This window comes from Pseudophryne corroboree, chromosome 1, assembly GCF_028390025.1.
Source record: "Pseudophryne corroboree isolate aPseCor3 chromosome 1, aPseCor3.hap2, whole genome shotgun sequence".
In the NCBI taxonomy this organism is placed as follows: domain Eukaryota; kingdom Metazoa; phylum Chordata; class Amphibia; order Anura; family Myobatrachidae; genus Pseudophryne; species Pseudophryne corroboree.
The window spans coordinates 886,512,287-886,537,114 of NC_086444.1; the positions used below are offsets into that span (position 1 = coordinate 886,512,287).

The window sequence follows — 24,828 nt, forward strand, 5'->3', positions numbered from 1 at the left end:
AATGATCCATTCCTGCAGGCAGCCATCTTTTAATTGTTGATGCTGATTATGTTCATTATTCAATGGGAAGGTGTATAGATTGGAGAGATTCTTTAGAATATTAAGAATGGACTTTATCACTCTTCAATAGGCACACATTATTGGCATCTAGTAATATAGTCATCACAAAGTAGTATCACTACATGTCAGTTCTAAAGACTTTGTTTCATCAGGAACTCAAATCCATCCTTCTTTGATAGGCACACAGTGATTAAATTAGACAAGTAATAAATTAATCCTCTTTGACAAAAAGAATTGAATGTGATTATTGAAGTAAGGTGATACTTAACGAATCTAAGGATTTACATCTTAAACACAGAGGAAACTAAAATATATTTCATCAAGAGACCCTACAAGCCAAGTCTTTCAGTTCATGATTGCAGTAACACATATATTTTTCCACATTTTTTGTAATTGCACAGCAAATTGTCATGTTTTATATATTTGAGCAGTTTCCAATATAGCAACTTCAGCACTCAGAGCCTGGATAGCTCAGTCGGTAGAGCATCAGACTTTTAATCTGAGGGTCCAGGCTTCAAGTCCCTGTTCAGGCGAGTGTCTTTTAAACAATGGTGTTTTTGTTTGTGAAGTGGACAATTTTGCAGAGTTTAAAATCATCCATTCCTGCAGGCAGCCATCTTTTAATTGTTGATGCTGATTATGTTCATTATTCAATGGGAAGGTGTATAGATTGGAGAGATTCTTTAGAATATTAAGAATGGACTTTATCACTCTTCAATAGGCACACATTATTGGCATCTAGTAATATAGTCATCACAAAGTAGTATCGCTACATGTCAGTTCTAAAGACTTTATTTCATCAGGAACTCAAATCCATCCTTCTTTGATAGGCACACAGTGATTAAATTAGACAAGTAATAAATCAAACCTCTTTGACAAAAATAATTGAATGTGATTATTGAAGTAAGGTGATACTTAACGAATCTAAGGATTTACATCTTAAACACAGAGGAAACTAAAATATATTTCATCAAGAGACCCTACAAGCCAAGTCTTTCAGTTCATGATAGCAGTAACACATATATTTATCCACATTTTTTGTATTTGCACAGCAAATTGTCATGTTTTATATATTTCAAGCAGTTTCCAATATGGCAACTTCAGCACTCAGAGCCTGGATAGCTCAGTCGGTAGAGCATCAGACTTTTAATCTGAGGGTCCAGGGTTCAAGTCCCTGTTCAGGCGAGTGTCTTTTAAACAATGGTGTTTTTGTTTGTAAAATGGACAATTTTGCAGAGTTTAAAATTATCCATTCCTGCAGGCAGCCATCTTTTAATTGTTGATGCTGATTATGTTCATTATTCAATGGGAAGGTGTATAGATTGGAAAGATTCTGTAGAATATTAAGAATGGACTTTATCACTCTTCAATAGGCACACATTATTGGCATCTAGTAATATAATCATCACAAAGTAGTATCGCTACATGTCAGTTCTAAAGACTTTATTTCATCAGGAACTCAAATCCATCCTTCTTTGATAGGCACACAGTGATTAAATTCGACAAGTAATAAATCAAACCTCTTTGACAAAAATAATTGAATGTGATTATTGAAGTAAGGTGATACTTAACGAATCTAAGGATTTACATCTTAAACACAGAGGAAACTAAAATATATTTCATCAAGAGACCATACAAGCCAAGTCTTTTAGTTCATGATAGCAGTAACACATATATTTTTCCACATTTTTTGTAATTGCACAGCAAATTGTCATGTTTTATATATTTCGAGCAGTTTCCAATATGGCAACTTCAGTGCTCAGAACCTAGATAGCTCAGTCGGTAGAGCATCCGACTTTTAATCTGAGGGTCCAGGGTTCAAGTCCCTGTTCAGGCGAGTGTCTTTTAAACAATGGTGTTTTTGTTTGTGAAATGGACAATTTTGCAGAGTTTAAAATCATCCATTCCTGCAGGCAGCCATCTTTTAATTGTTGATGCTGATTATGTTCATTATTCAATGGGAAGGTGTATAGATTGGAGAGATTCTTTAGAATATTAAGAATGGACTTTATCACTCTTCAATAGGCACACATTATTGGCATCTAGTAATATAGTCATCACAAAGTAGTATCGCTACATGTCAGTTCTAAAGACTTTATTTCATCAGGAACTCAAATCCATCCTTCTTTGATAGGCACACAGTGATTAAATTAGACAAGTAATAAATCAAACCTCTTTGACAAAAATAATTGAATGTGATTATTGAAGTAAGGTGATACTTAACGAATCTAAGGATTTACATCTTAAACACAGAGGAAACTAAAATATATTTCATCAAGAGACCCTACAAGCCAAGTCTTTCAGTTCATGATAGCAGTAACACATATATTTATCCACATTTTTTGTATTTGCACAGCAAATTGTCATGTTTTATATATTTCAAGCAGTTTCCAATATGGCAACTTCAGCACTCAGAGCCTGGATAGCTCAGTCGGTAGAGCATCAGACTTTTAATCTGAGGGTCCAGGGTTCAAGTCCCTGTTCAGGCGAGTGTCTTTTAAACAATGGTGTTTTTGTTTGTAAAATGGACAATTTTGCAGAGTTTAAAATTATCCATTCCTGCAAGCAGCCATCTTTTAATTGTTGATGCTGATTATGTTCATTATTCAATGGGAAGGTGTATAGATTGGAAAGATTCTGTAGAATATTAAGAATGGACTTTATCACTCTTCAATAGGCACACATTATTGGCATCTAGTAATATAATCATCACAAAGTAGTATCGCTACATGTCAGTTCTAAAGACTTTATTTCATCAGGAACTCAAATCCATCCTTCTTTGATAGGCACACAGTGATTAAATTCGACAAGTAATAAATCAAACCTCTTTGACAAAAATAATTGAATGTGATTATTGAAGTAAGGTGATACTTAACGAATCTAAGGATTTACATCTTAAACACAGAGGAAACTAAAATATATTTCATCAAGAGACCATACAAGCCAAGTCTTTTAGTTCATGATAGCAGTAACACATATATTTTTCCACATTTTTTGTAATTGCACAGCAAATTGTCATGTTTTATATATTTCGAGCAGTTTCCAATATGGCAACTTCAGTGCTCAGAACCTAGATAGCTTAGTCGGTAGAGCATCCGACTTTTAATCTGAGGGTCCAGGGTTCAAGTCCCTGTTCAGGCGAGTGTCTTTTAAACAATGGTGTTTTTGTTTGTGAAATGGACAATTTTGCAGAGTTTAAAATCATCCATTCCTGCAGGCAGCCATCTTTTAATTGTTGATGCTGATTATGTTCATTATTCAATGGGAAGGTGTATAGATTGGAGAGATTCTTTAGAATATTAAGAATGGACTTTATCACTCTTCAATAGGCACACATTATTGGCATCTAGTAATATAGTCATCACAAAGTAGTATCACTACATGTCAGTTCTAAAGACTTTGTTTCATCAGGAACTCAAATCCATCCTTCTTTGATAGGCACACAGTGATTAAATTAGACAAGTAATAAATCAAACCTCTTTGACAAAAATAATTGAATGTGATTATTGAAGTGAGGTGATACTTAAAGCATCTAAGGATTTACAACTTAAACACAGAGGAAACTAAAATATATTTCATCAAGAGACCCTACAAGCCAAGTCTTTCAGTTCATGATTGTAGTAACACATATATTTTTCCACATTTTTTGTAATTGCACAGCAAATTGTCATGTTTTATATATTTCAAGCAGTTTCCAATATGGCAACTTCAGGACTCAGAGCCTGGATAGCTCAGTCGGTAGAGCATCAGACTTTTAATCTGAGGGTCCAGGGTTCAAGTCCCTGTTCTTGCGAGTGTCTTTTAAACAATGGTGTTTTTGTTTGTGAAATGGACAATTTTGCAGAGTTTAAAATTATCCATTCCTGCAGGCAGCCATCTTTTAATTGTTGATGCTGATTATGTTCATTATTCAATGGGAAGGTGTATAGATTGGAAAGATTCTGTAGAATATTAAGAATGGACTTTATCACTCTTCAATAGGCACACATTATTGGCATCTAGTAATATAATCATCACAAAGTAGTATCGCTACATGTCAGTTCTAAAGACTTTGTTTCATCAGGAACTCAAATCCATCCTTCTTTGATAGGCACACAGTGATTAAATTAGACAAGTAATAAATCAAACCTCTTTGACAAAAATAATTGAATGTGATTATTGAAGTAAGGTGATACTTAACGAATCTAAGGATTTACATCTTAAACACAGAGGAAACTAAAATATATTTCATCAAGAGACCCTACAAGCCAAGTCTTTCAGTTCATGATTGCAGTAACACATATATTTTTCCACATTTTTTGTAATTGCACAGCAAATTGTCATGTTTTATATATTTGAGCAGTTTCCAATATGGCAACTTTAGCGCTCAGAGCCTGGATAGCTCAGTCGGTAGAGCATCAGACTTTTAATCTGAGGGTCCAGGGTTCAAGTCCCTGTTCAGGCGAGTGTCTTTTAAACAATGGTGTTTTTGTTTGTGAAGTGGACAATTTTGCAGAGTTTAAAATCATCCATTCCTGCAGGCAGCCATCTTTTAATTGTTGATGCTGATTATGTTCATTATTCAATGGGAAGGTGTATAGATTGGAGAGATTCTTTAGAATATTAAGAATGGACTTTATCACTCTTCAATAGGCACACATTATTGGCATCTAGTAATATAGTCATCACAAAGTAGTATCACTACATGTCAGTTCTAAAGACTTTATTTCATCAGGAACTCAAATCCATCCTTCTTTGATAGGAACACAGTGATTAAATTAGACAAGTAATAAATCAAACCTCTTTGACAAAAAGAATTGAATGTGATTATTGAAGTTAGGTGATACTTAACGAATCTAAGGATTTACATCTTAAACACAGAGGAAACTAAAATATATTTCATCAAGAGACCCTACAAGCCAAGTCTTTCAGTTCATGATTGCAGTAACACATATATTTTTCCACATTTTTTGTAATTGCACAGCAAATTGTCATGTTTTATATATTTGAGCAGTTTCCAATATGACAACTTCAGCGCTCAGAGCCTGGATAGCGCAGTCGGTAGAGCATCAGACTTTTAATCTGAGGGTCCAGGGTTCAAGTGCCTGTTCAGGCAAGTGTCTTTTAAACAATGGTGTTTTTGTTTGTGAAGTGGACAATTTTGCAGAGTTTAAAATTATCCATTCCTGCAGGCAGCCATCTTTTAATTGTTGATGCTGATTATGTTCATTATTCAATGGGAAGGTGTATAGATTGGAGAGATTCTTTAGAATATTAAGAATGGACTTTATCACTCTTCAATAGGCACACATTATTGGCATCTAGTAATATAGTCATCACAAAGTAGTATCGCTACATGTCAGTTCTAAAGACTTTATTTCATCAGGAACTCAAATCCATCCTTCTTTGATAGGCACACAGTGATTAAATTAGACAAGTAATAAATCAAACCTCTTTGACAAAAATAATTGAATGTGATTATTGAAGTAAGGTGATACTTAACGAATCTAAGGATTTACATCTTAAACACAGAGGAAACTAAAATATATTTCATCAAGAGACCCTACAAGCCAAGTCTTTCAGTTCATGATTGCAGTAACACATATATTTTTCCACATTTTTTGTAATTGCACAGCAAATTGTCATGTTTTATATATTTGAGCAGTTTCCAATATGGCAACTTCAGCGCTCAGAGCCTGGATAGCTCAGTCGGTAGAGCATCAGACTTTTAATCTGAGGGTCCAGGATTCAAGTCCCTGTTCAGGCGAGTGTCTTTTAAACAATGGTGTTTTTGTTTGTGAAGTGGACAATTTTGCAGAGTTTAAAATGATCCATTCCTGCAGGCAGCCATCTTTTAATTGTTGATGCTGATTATGTTCATTATTCAATGGGAAGGTGTATAGATGGGAGAGATTCTTTAGAATATTAAGAATGGACTTTATCACTCTTCAATAGGCACACATTATTGGCATCTAGTAATATAGTCATCACAAAGTAGTATCACTACATGTCAGTTCTAAAGACTTTGTTTCATCAGGAACTCAAATCCATCCTTCTTTGATAGGCACACAGTGATTAAATTAGACAAGTAATAAATCAAACCTCTTTGACAAAAATAATTGAATGTGATTATTGAAGTGAGGTGATACTTAAAGCATCTAAGGATTTACAACTTAAACACAGAGGAAACTAAAATATATTTCATCAAGAGACCCTACAAGCCAAGTCTTTCAGTTCATGATAGCAGTAACACATATATTTTTCCACATTTTTTGTAATTGCACAGCAAATTGTCATGTTTTATATATTTCGAGCAGTTTCCAATATGGCAACTTCAGTGCTCAGATCCTGGATAGCTCAGTCGGTAGAGCATCAGACTTTTAATCTGAGGGTCCAGGGTTCAAGTCCCTGTTCAGGCGAGTGTCTTTTAAACAATGGTGTTTTTGTTTGTGAAATATACAATTTTGCAGAGTTTAAAATCATCCATTCCTGCAGGCAGCCATCTTTTAATTGTTGATGCTGATTATGTTCATTATTCAATAGGAAGGTGTATAGATTGGAAAGATTCTGTAGAATATTAAGATTGGACTTTATCACTCTTCAATAGGCACACATTATTGGCATCTAGTAATATAATCATCACACAGTAGTATCGCTACATGTCAGTTCTAAATACTTTGTTTCATCAGGAACTCAAATCCATCCTTCTTTGATAGGCACACAGTGATTAAATTAGACAAGTAATAAATCAATCCTCTTTGACAAAAATAATTGAATGTGATTATTGAAGTAAGGTGATACTTAACGAATCTAAGGATTTACATCTTAAACACAGAGGAAACTAAAATATATTTCATCAAGAGACCCTACAAGCCAAGTCTTTCAGTTCATGATTGCAGTAACACATATATTTTTCCACATTTTTTGTAATTGCACAGCAAATTGTCATGTTTTATATATTTGAGCAGTTTCCAATATAGCAACTTCAGCACTCAGAGCCTGGATAGCTCAGTCGGTAGAGCATCAGACTTTTAATCTGAGGGTCCAGGGTTCAAGTCCCTGTTCAGGCGAGTGTCTTTTAAACAATGGTGTTTTTGTTTGTGAAGTGGACAATTTTGCAGAGTTTAAAATCATCCATTCCTGCAGGCAGCCATCTTTTAATTGTTGATGCTGATTATGTTCATTATTCAATGGGAAGGTGTATAGATTGGAGAGATTCTTTAGAATATTAAGAATGGACTTTATCACTCTTCAATAGGCACACATTATTGGCATCTAGTAATATAGTCATCACAAAGTAGTATCACTACATGTCAGTTCTAAAGACTTTATTTCATCAGGAACTCAAATCCATCCTTCTTTGATAGGCACACAGTGATTAAATTAGACAAGTAATAAATCAAACCTCTTTGACAAAAAGAATTGAATGTGATTATTGAAGTTAGGTGATACTTAACGAATCTAAGGATTTACATCTTAAACACAGAGGAAACTAAAATATATTTCATCAAGAGACCCTACAAGCCAAGTCTTTCAGTTCATGATTGCAGTAACACATATATTTTTCCACATTTTTTGTAATTGCACAGCAAATTGTCATGTTTTATATATTTGAGCAGTTTCCAATATGACAATTTCAGCGCTCAGAGCCTGGATAGCGCAGTCGGTAGAGCATCAGACTTTTAATCTGAGGGTTCAGGGTTCAAGTCCCTGTTCAGGCAAGTGTCTTTTAAACAATGGTGTTTTTGTTTGTGAAGTGGACAATTTTGCAGAGTTTAAAATTATCCATTCCTGCAGGCAGCCATCTTTTAATTGTTGATGCTGATTATGTTCATTATTCAATGGGAAGGTGTATAGATTGGAGAGATTCTTTAGAATATTAAGAATGGACTTTATCACTCTTCAATAGGCACACATTATTGGCATCTAGTAATATAGTCATCACAAAGTAGTATCACTACATGTCAGTTCTAAAGACTTTGTTTCATCAGGAACTCAAATCCATCCTTCTTTGATAGGCACACAGTGATTAAATTAGACAAGTAATAAATCAATCCTCTTTGACAAAAATAATTGAATGTGATTATTGAAGTGAGGTGATACTTAAAGCATCTAAGGATTTACAACTTAAACACAGAGGAAACTAAAATATATTTCATCAAGAGACCCTACAAGCCAAGTCTTTCAGTTCATGATTGCAGTAACACATATATTTTTCCACATTTTTTGTAATTGCACAGCAAATTGTCATGTTTTATATATTTGAGCAGTTTCCAATATGGCAACTTCAGCGCTCAGAGCCTGGATAGCTCAGTCGGTAGAGCATCAGACTTTTAATCTGAGGGTCCAGGATTCAAGTCCCTGTTCAGGCGAGTGTCTTTTAAACAATGGTGTTTTTGTTTGTGAAGTGGACAATTTTGCAGAGTTTCAAATGATCCATTCCTGCAGGCAGCCATCTTTTAATTGTTGATGCTGATTATGTTCATTATTCAATGGGAAGGTGTATAGATGGGAGAGATTCTTTAGAATATTAAGAATGGACTTTATCACTCTTCAATAGGCACACATTATTGGCATCTAGTAATATAGTCATCACAAAGTAGTATCACTACATGTCAGTTCTAAAGACTTTGTTTCATCAGGAACTCAAATCCATCCTTCTTTGATAGGCACACAGTGATTAAATTAGACAAGTAATAAATCAATCCTCTTTGACAAAAATAATTGAATGTGATTATTGAAGTAAGGTGATACTTAACGAATCTAAGGATTTACATCTTAAACACAGAGGAAACTAAAATATATTTCATCAAGAGACCCTACAAGCCAAGTCTTTCAGTTCATGATTGCAGTAACACATATATATTTTTCCACATTTTTTGTAATTGCACAGCAAATTGTCATGTTTTATATATTTCGAGCAGTTTCCAATATGGCAACTACAGCACTCAGAGCCTGGATAGCTCAGTCGGTAGAGCATCAGACTTTTAATCTGAGGGTCCAGGGTTCAAGTCCCTGTTCATGTGAGTGTCTTTTAAACAATGGTGTTTTTGTTTGTGAAATGGACAATTTTGCAGAGTTTAAAATTATCCATTCCTGTAGGCAGCCATCTTTTAATTGTTGATGCTAATTATGTTCATTATTCAATGGGAAGAAGAATAGATTGGAAAGATTCTGTAGAATATTAAGAATGGACTTTATCACTCTTCAATAGGCACACATTATTGGCATCTAGTAATATAATCATCACAAAGTAGTATCGCTACATGTCAGTTCTAAAGACTTTATTTCATCAGGAACTCAAATCCATCTTTCTTTGATAGGCACACAGTGATTAAATTAGACAAGTAATAAATCAAACCTCTTTGACAAAAATAATTGAATGTGATTATTGAAGTAAGGTGATACTTAACGAATCTAAGGATTTACATCTTAAACACAGAGGAAACTAAAATATATTTCATCAAGAGACCCTACAAGCCAAGTCTTTCAGTTCATGATAGCTGTAACACATATATTTTTCCACATTTTTTGTAATTGCACAGCAAATTGTCATGTTTTATATATTTGAGCAGTTTCCAATATGGCAACTTCAGCGCTCAGAGCCTGGATAGCTCAGTCGGTAGAGCATCAGACTTTTAATCTGAGGGTCCAGGGTTCAAGTCCCTGTTCAGGCGAGTGTCTTTTAAACAATGGTGTTTATGTTTGTGAAGTGGACAATTTTGCAGAGTTTAAAATGATCCATTCCTGCAGGCAGCCATCTTTTAATTGTTGATGCTGATTATGTTCATTATTCAATGGGAAGGTGTATAGATGGGAGAGATTCTTTAGAATATTAAGAATGGACTTTATCACTCTTCAATAGGCACACATTATTGGCATCTAGTAATATAGTCATCACAAAGTAGTATCACTACATGTCAGTTCTAAAGACTTTGTTTCATCAGGAACTCAAATCCATCCTTCTTTGATAGGCACACAGTGATTAAATTAGACAAGTAATAAATCAAACCTCTTTGACAAAAATAATTGAATGTGATTATTGAAGTGAGGTGATACTTAAAGCATCTAAGGATTTACAACTTAAACACAGTGGAAACTAAAATATATTTCATCAAGAGACCCTACAAGCCAAGTCTTTCAGTTCATGATAGCAGTAACACATATATTTTTCCACATTTTTTGTAATTGCACAGCAAATTGTCATGTTTTATATATTTCGAGCAGTTTCCAATATGGCAACTTCAGTGCTCAGATCCTGGATAGCTCAGTCGGTAGAGCATCAGACTTTTAATCTGAGGGTCCAGGGTTCAAGTCCCTGTTCAGGCGAGTGTCTTTTAAACAATGGTGTTTTTGTTTGTGAAATATACAATTTTGCAGAGTTTAAAATCATCCATTCCTGCAGGCAGCCATCTTTTAATTGTTGATGCTGATTATGTTCATTATTCAATGGGAAGGTGTATAGATGGGAGAGATTCTTTAGAATATTAAGAATGGACTTTATCACTCTTCAATAGGCACACATTATTGGCATCTAGTAATATAGTCATCACAAAGTAGTATCACTACATGTCAGTTCTAAAGACTTTGTTTCATCAGGAACTCAAATCCATCCTTCTTTGATAGGCACACAGTGATTAAATTAGACAAGTAATAAATCAATCCTCTTTGACAAAAATAATTGAATGTGATTATTGAAGTGAGGTGATACTTAAAGCATCTAAGGATTTACAACTTAAACACAGAGGAAACTAAAATATATTTCATCAAGATACCCTACAAGCCAAGTCTTTCAGTTCATGATTGCAGTAACACATATATTTTTCCACATTTTTTGTAATTGCACAGCAAATTGTCATGTTTTATATATTTCGAGCAGTTTCCAATATGGCAACTTCAGTGCTCAGAGCCTGTATAGATCAGTCGGTAGAGCATCAGACTTTTAATCTGAGGGTCCAGGGCTCAAGTCCCTGTTCAGGCAAGTGTCTTTTAAACAATGGTGTTTTTGTTTGTGAAGTGGACAATTTTGCAGAGTTTAAAATTATCCATTCCTGCAGGCAGCCATCTTTTAATTGTTGATGCTGATTATGTTCATTATTCAATGGGAAGGTGTATAGATTGGAGAGATACTTTAGAATATTAAGAATGGACTTTATCACTCTTCAATAGGCACACATTATTGGCATCTAGTAATATAGTCATCACAAAGTAGTATCACTACATGTCAGTTCTAAAGACTTTGTTTCATCAGGAACTCAAATCCATCCTTCTTTGATAGGCACACAGTGATTAAATTAGACAAGTAATAAATCAATCCTCTTTGACAAAAATAATTGAATGTGATTATTGAAGTGAGGTGATACTTAAAGCATCTAAGGATTTACAACTTAAACACAGAGGAAACTAAAATATATTTCATCAAGAGACCCTACAAGCCAAGTCTTTCAGTTCATGATTGCAGTAACACATATATTTTTCCACATTTTTTGTAATTGCACAGCAAATTGTCATGTTTTATATATTTGAGCAGTTTCCAATATGACAACTTCAGCGCTCAGAGCCTGGATAGCGCAGTCGGTAGAGCATCAGACTTTTAATCTGAGGGTCCAGGGTTCAAGTCCCTGTTCTGGCAAGTGTCTTTTAAACAATGGTGTTTTTGTTTGTGAAGTGGACAATTTTGCAGAGTTTAAAATTATCCATTCCTGCAGGCAGCCATCTTTTAATTGTTGATGCTGATTATGTTCATTATTCAATGGGAAGGTGTATAGATTGGAGAGATTCTTTAGAATATTAAGAATGGACTTTATCACTCTTCAATAGGCACACATTATTGGCATCTAGTAATATAGTCATCACAAAGTAGTATCGCTACATGTCAGTTTTAAAGACTTTATTTCATCAGGAACTCAAATCCATCCTTCTTTGATAGGCACACAGTGATTAAATTAGACAAGTAATAAATCAAACCTCTTTGACAAAAATAATTGAATGTGATTATTGAAGTAAGGTGATACTTAACGAATCTAAGGATTTACATCTTAAACACAGAGGAAACTAAAATATATTTCATCAAGAGACCCTACAAGCCAAGTCTTTCAGTTCATGATAGCAGTAACACATATATTTATCCACATTTTTTGTATTTGCACAGCAAATTGTCATGTTTTATATATTTCAAGCAGTTTCCAATATGGCAACTTCAGCACTCAGAGCCTGGATAGCTCAGTCGGTAGAGCATCAGACTTTTAATCTGAGGGTCCAGGGTTCAAGTCCCTGTTCAGGCGAGTGTCTTTTAAACAATGGTGTTTTTGTTTGTGAAATGGACAATTTTGCAGAGTTTAAAATTATCCATTCCTGCAGGCAGCCATCTATTAATTGTTGATGCTGATTATGTTCATTATTCAATGGGAAGGTGAATAGATTGGAAAGATTCTGTAGAATATTAAGAATGGACTTTATCACTCTTCAATAGGCACACATTATTGGCATCTAGTAATATAATCATCACAAAGTAGTATCGCTACATGTCAGTTCTAAAGACTTTATTTCATCAGGAACTCAAATCCATCTTTCTTTGATAGGCACACAGTGATTAAATTAGACAAGTAATAAATCAAACCTCTTTGACAAAAATAATTGAATGTGATTATTGAAGTAAGGTGATACTTAACGAATCTAAGGATTTACATCTTAAACACAGAGGAAACTAAAATATATTTCATCAAGAGACCCTACAAGCCAAGTCTTTCAGTTCATGATTGCAGTAACACATATATTTTTCCACATTTTTTGTAATTGCACAGCAAATTGTCATGTTTTATATATTTGAGCAGTTTCCAATATGGCAACTTCAGCGCTCAGAGCCTGGATAGCTCAGTCGGTAGATCATCAGACTTTTAATCTGAGGGTCCAGGGTTCAAGTCCCTGTTCAGGCGAGTGTCTTTTAAACAATGGTGTTTTTGTTTGTGAAGTGGACAATTTTGCAGAGTTTAAAATGATCCATTCCTGCAGGCAGCCATCTTTTAATCGTTGATGCTGATTATGTTCATTATTCAATGGGAAGGTGTATAGATGGGAGAGATTCTTTAGAATATTAAGAATGGACTTTATCACTCTTCAATAGGCACACATTATTGGCATCTAGTAATATAGTCATCACAAAGTAGTATCACTACATGTCAGTTCTAAAGACTTTGTTTCATCAGGAACTCAAATCCATCCTTCTTTGATAGGCACACAGTGATTAAATTAGACAAGTAATAAATCAAACCTCTTTGACAAAAATAATTGAATGTGATTATTGAAGTGAGGTGATACTTAAAGCATCTAAGGATTTACAACTTAAACACAGAGGAAACTAAAATATATTTCATCAAGAGACCCTACAAGCCAAGTCTTTCAGTTTATGATAGCAGTAACACATATATTTTTCCACATTTTTTGTAATTGCACAGCAAATTGTCATGTTTTATATATTTCGAGCAGTTTCCAATATGGCAACTTCAGTGCTCAGATCCTGGATAGCTCAGTCGGTAGAACATCAGACTTTTAATCTGAGGGTCCAGGGTTCAAGTCCCTGTTCAGGCGAGTGTCTTTTAAACAATGGTGTTTTTGTTTGTGAAATATACAATTTTGCAGAGTTTAAAATCATCCATTCCTGCAGGCAGCCATCTTTTAATTGTTGATGCTGATTATGTTCATTATTCAATGGGAAGGTGTATAGATGGGAGAGATTCTTTAGAATATTAAGAATGGACTTTATCACTCTTCAATAGGCACACATTATTGGCATCTAGTAATATAGTCATCACAAAGTAGTATCACTACATGTCAGTTCTAAAGACTTTGTTTCATCAGGAACTCAAATCCATCCTTCTTTGATAGGCACACAGTGATTAAATTAGACAAGTAATAAATCAATCCTCTTTGACAAAAATAATTGAATGTGATTATTGAAGTGAGGTGATACTTAAAGCATCTAAGGATTTACAACTTAAACACAGAGGAAACTAAAATATATTTCATCAAGATACCCTACAAGCCAAGTCTTTCAGTTCATGATTGCAGTAACACATATATTTTTCCACATTTTTTGTAATTGCACAGCAAATTGTCATGTTTTATATATTTCGAGCAGTTTCCAATATGGCAACTTCAGTGCTCAGAGCCTGGATAGATCAGTCGGTAGAGCATCAGACTTTTAATCTGAGGGTCCAGGGTTCAAGTCCCTGTTCAGGCAAGTGTCTTTTAAACAATGGTGTTTTTGTTTGTGAAGTGGACAATTTTGCAGAGTTTAAAATTATCCATTCCTGCAGGCAGCCATCTTTTAATTGTTGATGCTGATTATGTTCATTATTCAATGGGAAGGTGTATAGATTGGAGAGATTCTTTAGAATATTAAGAATGGACTTTATCACTCTTCAATAGGCACACATTATTGGCATCTAGTAATATAGTCATCACAAAGTAGTATCACTACATGTCAGTTCTAAAGACTTTGTTTCATCAGGAACTCAAATCCATCCTTCTTTGATAGGCACACAGTGATTAAATTAGACAAGTAATAAATCAATCCTCTTTGACAAAAATAATTGAATGTGATTATTGAAGTGAGGTGATACTTAAAGCATCTAAGGATTTACAACTTAAACACAGAGGAAACTAAAATATATTTCATCAAGAGACCCTACAAGCCAAGTCTTTCAGTTCATGATAGCAGTAACACATATATTTATCCACATTTTTTGTATTTGCACAGCAAATTGTCATGTTTTATATATTTCAAGCAGTTTCCAATATGGCAACTTCAGCACTCAGAGCCTGGATAGCTCAGTCGGTAGAGCATCAGACTTTTAATCTGAGGGTCCAGGGTTCAAGTCCCTGTTCAGGCGAGTGTCTTTTAAACAATGGTGTTTTTGTTTGTGAAATGGACAATTTTGCAGAGTTTAAAATTATCCATTCCTGCAGGCAGCCATCTATTAATTGTTGATGCTGATTATGTTCATTATTCAATGGGAAGGTGAATAGATTGGAAAGATTCTGTAGAATATTAAGAATGGACTTTATCACTCTTCAATAGGCACACATTATTGGCATCTAGTAATATAATCATCACAAAGTAGTATCGCTACATGTCAGTTCTAAAGACTTTATTTCATCAGGAACTCAAATCCATCTTTCTTTGATAGGCACACAGTGATTAAATTAGACAAGTAATAAATCAAACCTCTTTGACAAAAATAATTGAATGTGATTATTGAAGTAAGGTGATACTTAACGAATCTAAGGATTTACATCTTAAACACAGAGGAAACTAAAATATATTTCATCAAGAGACCCTACAAGCCAAGTCTTTCAGTTCATGATTGCAGTAACACATATATTTTTCCACATTTTTTGTAATTGCACAGCAAATTGTCATGTTTTATATATTTGAGCAGTTTCCAATATGGCAACTTCAGCGCTCAGAGCCTGGATAGCTCAGTCGGTAGAGCATCAGACTTTTAATCTGAGGGTCCAGGATTCAAGTCCCTGTTCAGGCGAGTGTCTTTTAAACAATGGTGTTTTTGTTTGTGAAGTGGACAATTTTGCAGAGTTTAAAATGATCCATTCCTGCAGGCAGCCATCTTTTAATTGTTGATGCTGATTATGTTCATTATTCAATGGGAAGGTGTATAGATGGGAGAGATTCTTTAGAATATTAAGAATGGACTTTATCACTCTTCAATAGGCACACATTATTGGCATCTAGTAATATAGTCATCACAAAGTAGTATCACTACATGTCAGTTCTAAAGACTTTGTTTCATCAGGAACTCAAATCCATCCTTCTTTGATAGGCACACAGTGATTAAATTAGACAAGTAATAAATCAAACCTCTTTGACAAAAATAATTGAATGTGATTATTGAAGTGAGGTGATACTTAAAGCATCTAAGGATTTACAACTTAAACACAGAGGAAACTAAAATATATTTCATCAAGAGACCCTACAAGCCAAGTCTTTCAGTTCATGATAGCAGTAACACATATATTTTTCCACATTTTTTGTAATTGCACAGCAAATTGTCATGTTTTATATATTTCGAGCAGTTTCCAATATGGAAACTTCAGTGCTCAGATCCTGGATAGCTCAGTCGGTAGAGCATCAGACTTTTAATCTGAGGGTCCAGGGTTCAAGTCCCTGTTCAGGCGAGTGTCTTTTAAACAATGGTGTTTTTGTTTGTGAAATATACAATTTTGCAGAGTTTAAAATCATCCATTCCTGCAGGCAGCCATCTTTTAATTGTTGATGCTGATTATGTTCATTATTCAATAGGAAGGTGTATAGATTGGAAAGATTCTGTAGAATATTAAGAATGGACTTTATCACTCTTCAATAGGCACACATTATTGGCATCTAGTAATATAATCATCACACAGTAGTATCGCTACATGTCAGTTCTAAATACTTTGTTTCATCAGGAACTCAAATCCATCCTTCTTTGATAGGCACACAGTGATTAAATTAGACAAGTAATAAATCAATCCTCTTTGACAAAAATAATTGAATGTGATTATTGAAGTAAGGTGATACTTAACGAATCTAAGGATTTACATCTTAAACACAGAGGAAACTAAAATATATTTCATCAAGAGACCCTACAAGCCAAGTCTTTCAGTTCATGATTGCAGTAACACATATATATTTTTCCACATTTTTTGTAATTGCACAGCAAATTGTCATGTTTTATATATTTCGAGCAGTTTCCAATATGGCAACTACAGCACTCAGAGCCTGGATAGCTCAGTCGGTAGAGCATCAGACTTTTAATCTTAGGGTCCAGGGTTCAAGTCCCTGTTCAGGCGAGTGTCTTTTAAACAATGGTGTTTTTGTTTGTGAAATGGACAATTTTGCAGAGTTTAAAATCATCCATTCCTGCAGGCAGCCATCTTTTAATTGTTGATGCTGATTATGTTCATTATTCAATGGGAAGGTGTATAGATTGGAGAGATTCTTTAGAATATTAAGAATGGACTTTATCACTCTTCAATAGGCACACATTATTGGCATCTAGTAATATAGTCATCACAAAGTAGTATCACTACATGTCAGTTCTAAAGACTTTGTTTCATCAGGAACTCAAATCCATCCTTCTTTGATAGGCACACAGTGATTAAATTAGACAAGTAATAAATCAATCCTCTTTGACAAAAATAATTGAATGTGATTATTGAAGTAAGGTGATACTTAACGAATCTAAGGATTTACATCTTAAACACAGAGGAAACTAAAATATATTTCATCAAGAGACCCTACAAGCCAAGTCTTTCAGTTCATGATTGCAGTAACACATATATATTTTTCCACATTTTTTGTAATTGCACAGCAAATTGTCATGTTTTATATATTTCGAGCAGTTTCCAATATGGCAACTACAGCACTCAGAGCCTGGATAGCTCAGTCGGTAGAGCATCAGACTTTTAATCTGAGGGTCCAGGGTTCAAGTCCCTGTTCATGCGAGTGTCTTTTAAACAATGGTGTTTTTGTTTGTGAAATGGACAATTTTGCAGAGTTTAAAATTATCCATTCCTGTAGGCAGCCATCTTTTAATTGTTGATGCTAATTATGTTCATTATTCAATGGGAAGAAGAATAGATTGGAAAGATTCTGTAGAATATTAAGAATGGACTTTATCACTCTTCAATAGGCACACATTATTGGCATCTAGTAATATAATCATCACAAAGTAGTATCGCTACATGTCAGTTCTAAAGACTTTATTTCATCAGGAACTCAAATCCATCTTTCTTTGATAGGCACACAGTGATTAAATTAGACAAGTAATAAATCAAACCTCTTTGACAAAAATAATTGAATGTGATTATTGAAGTAAGGTGATACTTAACGAATCTAAGGATTTACATCTTAAACACAGAGGAAACTAAAATATATTTCATCAAGAGACCCTACAAGCCAAGTCTTTCAGTTCATGATAGCTGTAACACATATATTTTTCCACATTTTTTGTAATTGCACAGCAAATTGTCATGTTTTATATATTTGAGCAGTTTCCAATATGGCAACTTCAGCGCTCAGAGCCTGGATAGCTCAGTCGGTAGAGCATCAGACTTTTAATCTGAGGGTCCAGGGTTCAAGTCCCTGTTCAGGCGAGTGTCTTTTAAACAATGGTGTTTATGTTTGTGAAGTGGACAATTTTGCAGAGTTTAAAATGATCCATTCCTGCAGGCAGCCATCTTTTAATTGTTGATGCTGATTATGTTCATTATTCAATGGGAAGGTGTATAGATGGGAGAGATTCTTTAGAATATTAAGAATGGACTTTATCACTCTTCAATAGGCACACATTATTGGCATCTAGTAATATAGTCATCACAAAGTAGTATCACTACATGTCAGTTCTAAAGACTTTGTTTCATCAGGAACTCAAATCCATCCTTCTTTGATAGGCACACAGTGATTAAATTAGACAAGTAATAAATCAAACCTCTTTGACAAAAATAATTGAATGTGATTATTGAAGTGAGGTGATACTTAAAGCATCTAAGGATTTACAACTTAAACACAGAGGAAACTAAAATATATTTCATCAAGAGACCCTACAAGCCAAGTCTTTCAGTTCATGATAGCAGTAACACATATATTTTTCCACATTTTTTGTAATTGCACAGCAAATTGTCATGTTTTATATATTTCGAGCAGTTTCCAATATGGCAACTTCAGTGCTCAGATCCTGGATAGCTCAGTCGGTAGAGCATCAGACTTTTAATCTGAGGGTCCAGGGTTCAAGTCCCTGTTCAGGCGAGTGTCTTTTAAACAATGGTGTTTTTGTTTGTGAAATATACAATTTTGCAGAGTTTAAAATCATCCATTCCTGCAGGCAGCCATCTTTTAATTGTTGATGCTGATTATGTTCATTATTCAATGGGAAGGTGTATAGATGGGAGAGATTCTTTAGAATATTAAGAATGGACTTTATCACTCTTCAATAGGCACACATTATTGGCATCTAGTAATATAGTCATCACAAAGTAGTATCACTACATGTCAGTTCTAAAGACTTTGTTTCATCAGGAACTCAAATCCATCCTTCTTTGATAGGCACACAGTGATTAAATTAGACAAGTAATAAATCAATCCTCTTTGACAAAAATAATTGAATGTGATTATTGAAGTGAGGTGATACTTAAAGCATCTAAGGATTTACAACTTAAACACAGAGGAAACTAAAATATATTTCATCAAGATACCCTACAAGCCAAGTCTTTCAGTTCATGATTGCAGTAACACATATATTTTTCCACATTTTTTGTAATTGCACAGCAAATTGTCATGTTTTATATATTTCGAGCAGTTTCCAATATGGCAACTTCAGTGCTCAGAGCCTGGATAGATCAGTCGGTAGAGCATCAGACTTTTAATCTGAGGGTCCAGGGCTCAAGTCCCTGTTCAGGCAAGTGTCTTTTAAACAATGGTGTTTTTGTTTGTGAAGTGGACAATTTTGCAGAGTTTAAAATTATCCATTCCTGCAGGCAGCCATCTTTTAATTGTTGATGCTGATTATGTTCATTATTCAATGGGAAGGTGTATAGATTGGAGAGATACTTTAGAATATTAAGAATGGACTTTATCACTCTTCAATAGGCACACATTATTGGCATCTAGTAATATAGTCATCACAAAGTAGTATCACTACATGTCAGTTCTAAAGACTTTGTTTCATCAGGAACTCAAATCCATCCTTCTTTGATAGGCACACAGTGATTAAATTAGACAAGTAATAAATCAATCCTCTTTGACAAAAATAATTGAATGTGATTATTGAAGTGAGGTGATACTTAAAGCATCTAAGGATTTACAACTTAAACACAGAGGAAACTAAAATATATTTCATCAAGAGACCCTACAAGCCAAGTCTTTCAGTTCATGATTGCAGTAACACATATATTTTTCCACATTTTTTGTAATTGCACAGCAAATTGTCATGTTTTATATATTTGAGCAGTTTCCAATATGACAACTTCAGCGCTCAGAGCCTGGATAGCGCAGTCGGTAGAGCATCAGACTTTTAATCTGAGGGTCCAGGGTTCAAGTCCCTGTTCTGGCAAGTGTCTTTTAAACAATGGTGTTTTTGTTTGTGAAGTGGACAATTTTGCAGAGTTTAAAATTATCCATTCCTGCAGGCAGCCATCTTTTAATTGTTGATGCTGATTATGTTCATTATTCAATGGGAAGGTGTATAGATTGGAGAGATTCTTTAGAATATTAAGAATGGACTTTATCACTCTTCAATAGGCACACATTATTGGCATCTAGTAATATAGTCATCACAAAGTAGTATCGCTACATGTCAGTTCTAAAGACTTTATTTCATCAGGAACTCAAATCCATCCTTCTTTGATAGGCACACAGTGATTAAATTAGACAAGTAATAAATCAAACCTCTTTGACAAAAATAATTGAATGTGATTATTGAAGTAAGGTGATACTTAACGAATCTAAGGATTTACATCTTAAACACAGAGGAAACTAAAATATATTTCATCAAGAGACCCTACAAGCCAAGTCTTTCAGTTCATGATAGCAGTAACACATATATTTATCCACATTTTTTGTATTTGCACAGCAAATTGTCATGTTTTATATATTTCAAGCAGTTTCCAATATGGCAACTTCAGCACTCAGAGCCTGGATAGCTCAGTCGGTAGAGCATCAGACTTTTAATCTGAGGGTCCAGGGTTCAAGTCCCTGTTCATACGAGTGTCTTTTAAACAATGGTGTTTTTGTTTGTGAAATGGACAATTTTGCAGAGTTTAAAATTATCCATTCCTGTAGGCAGCCATCTTTTAATTGTTGATGCTGATTATGTTCATTATTCAATGGGAAGGTGTATAGATTGGAAAGATTCTGTAGAATATTAAGAATGGACTTTATCACTCTTCAATAGGCACACATTATTGGCATCTAGTAATATAATCATCACACAGTAGTATCGCTACATGTCAGTTCTAAAGACTTTATTTCATCAGGAACTCAAATCCATCCTTCTTTGATAGGCACACAGTGATTAAATTAGACAAGTAATAAATCAAACCTCTTTGACAAAAATAATTGAATGTGATTATTGAAGTAAGGTGATACTTAACGAATCTAAGGATTTACATCTTAAACACAGAGGAAACTAAAATATATTTCATCAAGAGACCCTACAAGCCAAGTCTTTCAGTTCATGATAGCAGTAACACATATATTTATCCACATTTTTTGTATTTGCACAGCAAATTGTCATGTTTTATATATTTCACGCAGTTTCCAATATGGCAACTTCAGCACTCAGAGCCTGGATAGCTCAGTCAGTAGAGCGTCATACTTTTAATCTGAGGGTCCAGGGTTCAAGTCCCTGTTCAGGCGAGTGTCTTTTAAACAATGGTGTTTTTGTTTGTGAAATGGACAATTTTGCAGAGTTTAAAATTATCCATTCCTGCAGGCAGCCATCTATTAATTGTTGATGCTGATTATGTTCATTATTCAATGGGAAGGTGAATAGATTGGAAAGATTCTGTAGAATATTAAGAATGGACTTTATCACTCTTCAATAGGCACACATTATTGGCATCTAGTAATATAATCATCACAAAGTAGTATCGCTACATGTCAGTTCTAAAGACTTTATTTCATCAGGAACTCAAATCCATCTTTCTTTGATAGGCACACAGTGATTAAATTAGACAAGTAATAAATCAAACCTCTTTGACAAAAATAATTGAATGTGATTATTGAAGAAAGGTGATACTTAACGAATCTAAGGATTTACATCTTAAACACAGAGGAAACTAAAATATATTTCATCAAGAGACCCTACAAGCCAAGTCTTTCAGTTCATGATTGCAGTAACACATATATTTTTCCACATTTTTTGTAATTGCACAGCAAATTGTCATGTTTTATATATTTGAGCAGTTTCCAATATGGCAACTTCAGCGCTCAGAGCCTGGATAGCTCAGTCGGTAGAACATCAGACTTTTAATCTGAGGGTCCAGGGTTCAAGTCCCTGGTCAGGCGAGTGTCTTTTAAACAATGGTGTTTTTGTTTGTGAAGTGGACAATTTTGCAGAGTTTAAAAAGATCCATTCCTGCAGGCAGCCATCTTTTAATTGTTGATGCTGATTATGTTCATTATTCAATGGGAAGGTGTATAGATGGGAGAGATTCTTTAGAATATTAAGAATGGACTTTATCACTCTTCAATAGGCACACATTATTGGCATCTAGTAATATAGTCATCACAAAGTAGTATCACTACATGTCAGTTCTAAAGACTTTGTTTCATCAGGAACTCAAATCCATCCTTCTTTGATAGGCACACAGTGATTAAATTAGACAAGTAATAAATCAAACCTCTTTGACAAAAATAATTGAATGTGATTATTGAAGTGAGGTGATACTTAAAGCATCTAAGGATTTACAACTTAAACACAGAGGAAACTAAAATATATTTCATCAAGAGACCCTACAAGCCAAGTCTTTCAGTTCATGATAGCAGTAACACATATATTTTTCCACATTTTTTGTAATTGCACAGCAAATTGTCATGTTTTATATATTTCGAGCAGTTTCCAATATGGCAACTTCAGTGCTCAGATCCTGGATAGCTCAGTTGGTAGAGCATCAGACTTTTAATCTGAGGGTCCAGGGTTCAAGTCCCTGTTCAGGCGAGTGTCTTTTAAACAATGGTGTTTTTGTTTGTGAAATATACAATTTTGCAGAGTTTAAAATCATCCATTCCTGCAGGCAGCCATCTTTTAATTGTTGATGCTGATTATGTTCATTATTCAATAGGAAGGTGTATAGATTGGAAAGATTCTGTAGAATATTAAGAATGGACTTTATCACTCTTCAATAGGCACACATTATTGGCATCTAGTAATATAATCATCACACAGTAGTATCGCTACATGTCAGTTCTAAAGACTTTATTTCATCAGGAACTCAAATCCATCCTTCTTTGATAGGCACACAGTGATTAAATTAGACAAGTAATAAATCAAACCTCTTTGACAAAAATAATTGAATGTGATTATTGAAGTAAGGTGATACTTAACGAATCTAAGGATTTACATCTTAAACACAGAGGAAACTAAAATATATTTCATCAAGAGACCCTACAAGCCAAGTCTTTCAGTTCATGATTGCAGTAACACATATATTTTTCCACATTTTTTGTAATTGCACAGCAAATTGTCATGTTTTATATATTTGAGCAGTTTCCAATATGGCAATTTCAGCGCTCAGAGCCTGGATAGCTCAGTCGGTAGAGCATCAGACTTTTAATCTGAGAGTCCAGGGTTCAAGTCCCTGTTCAGGCGAGTGTCTTTTAAACAATGGTGTTTTTGTTTGTGAAGTGGACAATATTGCAGAGTTTAAAATGATCCATTCCTGCAGGCAGCCATCTTTTAATTGTTGATGCTGATTATGTTCATTATTCAATGGGAAGGTGTATAGATTGGAGAGATTCTTTAGAATATTAAGAATGGACTTTATCACTCTTCAATAGGCACACATTATTGGCATCTAGTAATATAGTCATCACAACGTAGTATCACTACATGTCAGTTCTAAAGACTTTGTTTCATCAGGAACTCAAATCCATCCTTCTTTGATAGGCACACAGTGATTAAATTAGACAAGTAATAAATCAAACCTCTTTGACAAAAATAATTGAATGTGATTATTGAAGTAAGGTGATACTTAACGAATCTAAGGATTTACATCTTAAACACAGAGGAAACTAAAATATATTTCATCAAGAGACCCTACAAGCCAAGTCTTTCAGTTCATGATTGCAGTAACACATATATTTTTCCACATTTTTTGTAATTGCACAGCAAATTGTCATGTTTTATATATTTGAGCAGTTTCCAATATGGCAACTTCAGCGCTCAGAGCCTGGATAGCTCAGTCGGTAGAGCATCAGACTTTTAATCTGAGGGTCCAGGGTTCAAGTCCCTGTTCAGGCGAGTGTCTTTTAAACAATGGTGTTTTTGTTTGTGAAGTGGACAATTTTGCAGAGTTTAAAATGATCCATTCCTGCAGGCAGCCATCTTTTAATTGTTGATGCTGATTATGTTCATTATTCAATGGGAAGGTGTATAGATGGGAGAGATTCTTTAGAATATTAAGAATGGACTTTATCACTCTTCAATAGGCACACATTATTGGCATCTAGTAATATAGTCATCACAAAGTAGTATCACTACATGTCAGTTCTAAAGACTTTGTTTCATCAGGAACTCAAATCCATCCTTCTTTGATAGGCACACAGTGATTAAATTAGACAAGTAATAAATCAAACCTCTTTGACAAAAATAATTGAATGTGATTATTGAAGTGAGGTGATACTTAAAGCATCTAAGGATTTACAACTTAAACACAGAGGAAACTAAAATATATTTCATCAAGAGACCCTACAAGCCAAGTCTTTCAGTTCATGATAGCAGTAACACATATATTTTTCCACATTTTTTGTAATTGCACAGCAAATTGTCATGTATTATATATTTCGAGCAGTTTCCAATATGACAATTTCAGTGCTCAGATCCTGGATAGCTCAGTCGGTAGAGCATCAGACTTTTAATCTGAGGGTCCAGGGTTCAAGTCCCTGTTCAGGCGAGTGTCTTTTAAACAATGGTGTTTTTGTTTGTAAAGTGGACAATATTGCAGAGTTTAAAATGATCCATTCCTGCAGGCAGCCATCTTTTAATTGTTGATGCTGATTATGTTCATTATTCA

The 24,828-nt window shown here is 34.4% G+C and overlaps 28 non-coding genes across 28 annotated transcripts; all 28 read left to right on the plus strand.

The window, feature by feature from the left end:
- Window positions 1-520: 520 nt before the first annotated feature.
- On the plus strand, window positions 521-593 carry TRNAK-UUU (transfer RNA lysine (anticodon UUU)). The gene has a single exon. It is a non-coding gene; the product is annotated as a tRNA-Lys (tRNA).
- A 579-nt stretch (window positions 594-1,172) lies between these two features.
- TRNAK-UUU (transfer RNA lysine (anticodon UUU)) lies at window positions 1,173-1,245 on the plus strand. Its single transcript has one exon. It is a non-coding gene; the product is annotated as a tRNA-Lys (tRNA).
- Window positions 1,246-2,476: 1,231 nt separating this feature from the next.
- On the plus strand, window positions 2,477-2,549 carry TRNAK-UUU (transfer RNA lysine (anticodon UUU)). Its single transcript has one exon. It is a non-coding gene; the product is annotated as a tRNA-Lys (tRNA).
- A 1,882-nt stretch (window positions 2,550-4,431) lies between these two features.
- TRNAK-UUU (transfer RNA lysine (anticodon UUU)) lies at window positions 4,432-4,504 on the plus strand. The gene has a single exon. It is a non-coding gene; the product is annotated as a tRNA-Lys (tRNA).
- Window positions 4,505-5,733: 1,229 nt separating this feature from the next.
- On the plus strand, window positions 5,734-5,806 carry TRNAK-UUU (transfer RNA lysine (anticodon UUU)). The gene has a single exon. It is a non-coding gene; the product is annotated as a tRNA-Lys (tRNA).
- A 579-nt stretch (window positions 5,807-6,385) lies between these two features.
- Window positions 6,386-6,458, plus strand: TRNAK-UUU (transfer RNA lysine (anticodon UUU)). The gene has a single exon. It is a non-coding gene; the product is annotated as a tRNA-Lys (tRNA).
- A 578-nt stretch (window positions 6,459-7,036) lies between these two features.
- TRNAK-UUU (transfer RNA lysine (anticodon UUU)) lies at window positions 7,037-7,109 on the plus strand. The gene has a single exon. It is a non-coding gene; the product is annotated as a tRNA-Lys (tRNA).
- A 578-nt stretch (window positions 7,110-7,687) lies between these two features.
- On the plus strand, window positions 7,688-7,760 carry TRNAK-UUU (transfer RNA lysine (anticodon UUU)). The gene has a single exon. It is a non-coding gene; the product is annotated as a tRNA-Lys (tRNA).
- Window positions 7,761-8,338: 578 nt separating this feature from the next.
- On the plus strand, window positions 8,339-8,411 carry TRNAK-UUU (transfer RNA lysine (anticodon UUU)). The gene has a single exon. It is a non-coding gene; the product is annotated as a tRNA-Lys (tRNA).
- Window positions 8,412-8,992: 581 nt separating this feature from the next.
- On the plus strand, window positions 8,993-9,065 carry TRNAK-UUU (transfer RNA lysine (anticodon UUU)). Its single transcript has one exon. It is a non-coding gene; the product is annotated as a tRNA-Lys (tRNA).
- A 578-nt stretch (window positions 9,066-9,643) lies between these two features.
- On the plus strand, window positions 9,644-9,716 carry TRNAK-UUU (transfer RNA lysine (anticodon UUU)). Its single transcript has one exon. It is a non-coding gene; the product is annotated as a tRNA-Lys (tRNA).
- Window positions 9,717-10,295: 579 nt separating this feature from the next.
- Window positions 10,296-10,368, plus strand: TRNAK-UUU (transfer RNA lysine (anticodon UUU)). The gene has a single exon. It is a non-coding gene; the product is annotated as a tRNA-Lys (tRNA).
- Window positions 10,369-12,250: 1,882 nt separating this feature from the next.
- TRNAK-UUU (transfer RNA lysine (anticodon UUU)) lies at window positions 12,251-12,323 on the plus strand. The gene has a single exon. It is a non-coding gene; the product is annotated as a tRNA-Lys (tRNA).
- Window positions 12,324-12,901: 578 nt separating this feature from the next.
- TRNAK-UUU (transfer RNA lysine (anticodon UUU)) lies at window positions 12,902-12,974 on the plus strand. Its single transcript has one exon. It is a non-coding gene; the product is annotated as a tRNA-Lys (tRNA).
- Window positions 12,975-14,205: 1,231 nt separating this feature from the next.
- On the plus strand, window positions 14,206-14,278 carry TRNAK-UUU (transfer RNA lysine (anticodon UUU)). The gene has a single exon. It is a non-coding gene; the product is annotated as a tRNA-Lys (tRNA).
- Window positions 14,279-14,857: 579 nt separating this feature from the next.
- Window positions 14,858-14,930, plus strand: TRNAK-UUU (transfer RNA lysine (anticodon UUU)). Its single transcript has one exon. It is a non-coding gene; the product is annotated as a tRNA-Lys (tRNA).
- Window positions 14,931-15,508: 578 nt separating this feature from the next.
- Window positions 15,509-15,581, plus strand: TRNAK-UUU (transfer RNA lysine (anticodon UUU)). Its single transcript has one exon. It is a non-coding gene; the product is annotated as a tRNA-Lys (tRNA).
- Window positions 15,582-16,160: 579 nt separating this feature from the next.
- TRNAK-UUU (transfer RNA lysine (anticodon UUU)) lies at window positions 16,161-16,233 on the plus strand. Its single transcript has one exon. It is a non-coding gene; the product is annotated as a tRNA-Lys (tRNA).
- Window positions 16,234-16,814: 581 nt separating this feature from the next.
- On the plus strand, window positions 16,815-16,887 carry TRNAK-UUU (transfer RNA lysine (anticodon UUU)). Its single transcript has one exon. It is a non-coding gene; the product is annotated as a tRNA-Lys (tRNA).
- Window positions 16,888-17,468: 581 nt separating this feature from the next.
- Window positions 17,469-17,541, plus strand: TRNAK-UUU (transfer RNA lysine (anticodon UUU)). The gene has a single exon. It is a non-coding gene; the product is annotated as a tRNA-Lys (tRNA).
- A 578-nt stretch (window positions 17,542-18,119) lies between these two features.
- On the plus strand, window positions 18,120-18,192 carry TRNAK-UUU (transfer RNA lysine (anticodon UUU)). Its single transcript has one exon. It is a non-coding gene; the product is annotated as a tRNA-Lys (tRNA).
- A 579-nt stretch (window positions 18,193-18,771) lies between these two features.
- On the plus strand, window positions 18,772-18,844 carry TRNAK-UUU (transfer RNA lysine (anticodon UUU)). Its single transcript has one exon. It is a non-coding gene; the product is annotated as a tRNA-Lys (tRNA).
- Window positions 18,845-20,726: 1,882 nt separating this feature from the next.
- TRNAK-UUU (transfer RNA lysine (anticodon UUU)) lies at window positions 20,727-20,799 on the plus strand. Its single transcript has one exon. It is a non-coding gene; the product is annotated as a tRNA-Lys (tRNA).
- Window positions 20,800-22,029: 1,230 nt separating this feature from the next.
- TRNAK-UUU (transfer RNA lysine (anticodon UUU)) lies at window positions 22,030-22,102 on the plus strand. The gene has a single exon. It is a non-coding gene; the product is annotated as a tRNA-Lys (tRNA).
- A 579-nt stretch (window positions 22,103-22,681) lies between these two features.
- Window positions 22,682-22,754, plus strand: TRNAK-UUU (transfer RNA lysine (anticodon UUU)). The gene has a single exon. It is a non-coding gene; the product is annotated as a tRNA-Lys (tRNA).
- A 578-nt stretch (window positions 22,755-23,332) lies between these two features.
- Window positions 23,333-23,405, plus strand: TRNAK-UUU (transfer RNA lysine (anticodon UUU)). Its single transcript has one exon. It is a non-coding gene; the product is annotated as a tRNA-Lys (tRNA).
- Window positions 23,406-23,983: 578 nt separating this feature from the next.
- TRNAK-UUU (transfer RNA lysine (anticodon UUU)) lies at window positions 23,984-24,056 on the plus strand. The gene has a single exon. It is a non-coding gene; the product is annotated as a tRNA-Lys (tRNA).
- Window positions 24,057-24,635: 579 nt separating this feature from the next.
- Window positions 24,636-24,708, plus strand: TRNAK-UUU (transfer RNA lysine (anticodon UUU)). Its single transcript has one exon. It is a non-coding gene; the product is annotated as a tRNA-Lys (tRNA).
- The last annotated feature ends 120 nt before the right edge of the window (window positions 24,709-24,828 follow it).